The sequence below is a fragment of the Pteropus vampyrus genome, unplaced genomic scaffold, assembly GCF_000151845.1.
Source record: "Pteropus vampyrus isolate Shadow unplaced genomic scaffold, Pvam_2.0 Scaffold16, whole genome shotgun sequence".
NCBI lineage: Eukaryota > Metazoa > Chordata > Mammalia > Chiroptera > Pteropodidae > Pteropus > Pteropus vampyrus.
Genome location: NW_011888797.1, coordinates 3,362,005 through 3,365,605, shown reverse-complemented (window position 1 = coordinate 3,365,605; position 3,601 = coordinate 3,362,005). Strand labels below are relative to the sequence as shown.

Genomic DNA, 3,601 nt, shown 5'->3' with positions numbered 1-3,601 from the left:
TCTCACCATTGTGTAGTATTCCGTTGTGTGAATGTACCACAATTTACTTACAACTGTTGATGGAGATTTGAGAATTTCCATTTTTTTACCATTATACATAGTGATACTGTGAAATATTTTAGCGCTTGTTTTTTGGTGGACATATGTTTTAATTTCTGTTAGGCATACACTTGGGAGTGGAAATGCTGGGTCATGGAATATGCATGTATTCAGATATTATAAATACTCCCAAACAGTTTTCCAAAATGGTTGTACCAATTTACACTCCTGCCATTAGTACACAAGAGTTTCAGTTGCTCCATATCCTTGTCCATATCCTTGTCTTTTGTCTTTTTCATTTTAATCATTCTAATGGGTGTGTGATAGTTTTAATTTGAATTTCTCTGATGACAAGTGAATTTAAGTATCTTTTCATAAGTTTATTGGCCATTCGAGCATACTCGTTTGTGAAGTATTTGTTCAAGTGTTTTAATTATTTTTCTATTGGGAAGTATTTCTTTTTCTTATTGATTTGTGGATTTTTAAAATCTATTCAGGATATGAGTTCTCTGTCGGATATACGCATTGAAAATATCTTCTCTGCAGAGATTTTTAAAACTCTTATTTGTATTTTTCGAGGAACATAAATTTTTAGTTATAGTAAAGTTCAATTTAACAAATGTTTTCCTTTTATAGTTTTGCCTTATATTTTTTAAAAACTTTGCTACACCCAAATCAGGAAGATGTCCTCCTGCAATCAGTTTTTCTTTAAATGCTTTATTGTTTTCTTCTTTATAATTAAATCTACAATTCATCTACAATCTAATTTTGTATACAGTGTAAAGTAGGAGTTAAAATACATTTTTCTATTGTGATATTAAACTGACACTGTACTATTTATTGAGAAATTTATCCCCCCTTCCCTCGCTGATGTGCCACAATTACCTTTTCATGACTCTTTTAGGACCATTGACTCTGCATATGAATTTTAAAACAACTTCTTTATTGTTTTGCTTTGTTTTTATTTTTGTTTCTTGGCTTTATTGAGATATAATTGACAAAAATTATATATAGGGATTACAATATGATGATTTAATATATGTATGCATCATGAAATGATTATTACGATCAAGTTAATTAAACCTTCCATTGCCTCACATAGTTACCATTTCTTGGCATATGGTTGAAAACACTTAAGATTTACTCTCAGCAACTTTTTAATATAGAATACGGTATTAACTATACTCACTATGCTGTACATTTAGATCCCCAGAATTAATTCACCTTATAACTGAAACTTTGTACCCTTTGACCGACATCTCCCCATTTCTCCCAATCCCCAGCCCCTGGTAACCACTATTGAACTCTCTGGTTCTGTGAACTAAACTTCTTTAAATTTCACATTTAAATTCCAAGTGAGATCTTAGAGTATTTGTCTTTCTCTGTCTGGTTTATTTCACTTAGTATAATGTCCTCTAGATTCATCCAGATTGTCATAAATGCAGGATCTCCTTCTCTTTGTGGCTGAATAATATTCCATTATATATCTCATTTTCTGTATCTCATTTGTCTGTCAATTAAAACTTAGCTTGTTTCCATATCTTGGCTATTGTGAATTATGCTTTAATAGACATGGGATACTTCAATATCTTTGAGATACTGATTTCATTCCCTTTGGATATGTACCCAAAAGTAGGATTGCTGGATCCAATCGTAGTTCTATTTTTAATTTCTTGAGGAATTTTCATCCGGTTTTCTATAATGTTATAAAATTTTCTCTAATACCAATGTAAATTTCCACCAACAGTAAACAAAGGTTCCCTTTTCTCCACATCCTTGTCAACACTTGTTATCTCTTATGTTTTTGATAATAGCCACCTAAAAGGTATGAGGTGATTGTGGTTTTGACTTGCATTTCCTTAACGATTAGTTATGTCGGGCATCTTTTCACATACCTGTTGGCCATTCATAAGTCTTTTTTTTTTTTTTTTTTAAATGTCTACTCAGACCTTTTACTAATTCTTTAATCGATCAAAATATTTGTTTTGCTCTTTGCTATTAACTTATATGTGTTCTTATACACTTTGGAATTAACCCCTTATCGCATATATGTCTACAATTATTTTCTGCCATTCTATAGGTTGCCTTTGTATTTTGTTGATTGTTTTCTGTGCTAAAGCCATCCAAATTGGAAAGAAAGAAATTAAATTTCCTCAGTTTGTAGATGACAGTACTTTATATATTATTAGACAAAACCCTAAATTTAATAGGGCAATATAAAACCCTAAATATTCCACCAAAAATATGTTAGAATTAATAAATGATTTCAATGAAGTTGTAAGATACAAAATCAATATACAAAATAAGTTGTGCTTTAATTCACTAACAATGAATCCTCTGAAAAAGAAATTATGGCTTTCTTTTCGCCATTGTAACAGCAGCCATGAGCACGCTTAGGCTACAGAGAAGCTTGCCTCCAGTGTTCTGAGCTGTGGCAAAAAGAAGGTCTGATTGGACCCCAGTGATACCAATTGGACCCCAATGATAGAAATTGCAAGGCCAACTCTCATCAGCAGATTTGGAAGCTAGTCAAAGATGGGCTGATCATCTAGAAGCCTGTGACTGTCCATTCCCAAGCTTGATGTGGGAAAAACATCTTGGCCTGCAGGAAGGGCAAGCATATGAGCATAGGTAAGCAAAAGAGTACTGCCAATGCTTGAATGCCCAAGAAGGTAACCTGGATGAGGAGGATGAGAATTCTTCATCAACTGCTCAGAAGATACCGTGAATCTCAGAAGACTGACTGCCACATGTATCACAGCCTGTCCCTGAAAAAGAAGGGTAACGTGTTCAAAAACAAGTGGATTCTCATGGAACACATCCACAATCTGAAGGGAGACAAGGCTCACAAGAAAATTCTGGTTGACCAGGCTGAGGCCCATAGGTCTAAGACCAAGGAAGCATGTAAGTGCTGTAAAGAGTGGCTCCAGGCCAAGAAGAAGGAAATTATTGAGATTGTCCAGGGAATAAGAGACTAAGAAATAAAGCACCACCTCTCTTACCTGTACATACTGGCCTTGGTAATTATATAGATCAATCATTCAATAAAAGAGCCTTAGTCTGCCAAAATAGGAAAAAGAAATTAAGAAACATTCTCATTTACAATAGTATCAAAAAGAATAAAATACTTATGAATAAATTTAACCAAGGACGTGAAAGATCTGTATGCTGAAAACTATAAGACATTGATGAAAGAAATTTAAGGAGACACAAATAAATGGAAAGGTAGCCTGTGTTCATGGATTAAAAGAATTAGTATTGTTAAAATGTTCATCTTACCCAAAATTATCTACAGATTCAGTGCAATCTCTATCAAAATTTCAATAGCACTTTTTAAAGGAATAGAAAAAACAATCTTAACCTTCATAAGGAACCACAAAAGGCCCTAAACATCCTAAAGTACTCAAGAAAAAAGAACAAAGTTGGAGGCATCACACATCCCAATTTCAAACTGTATTACAAAGCTATGATAATCAAAACAATATGGTAGTGGCATAAAAACAGACACATAGACCAATAGACCACATAGACCAGAATAGAAAACTCAGAAATAATCCTATGC

The 3,601-nt window shown here is 33.3% G+C and overlaps 1 pseudogene; it reads left to right on the top strand.

Annotated features, from left to right (window-relative positions):
- LOC105288278 overlaps nucleotides 1–3,024 on the top strand; it is a 29,984-nt pseudogene extending 26,960 nt beyond the window's left edge.
- The last annotated feature ends 577 nt before the right edge of the window (nucleotides 3,025–3,601 follow it).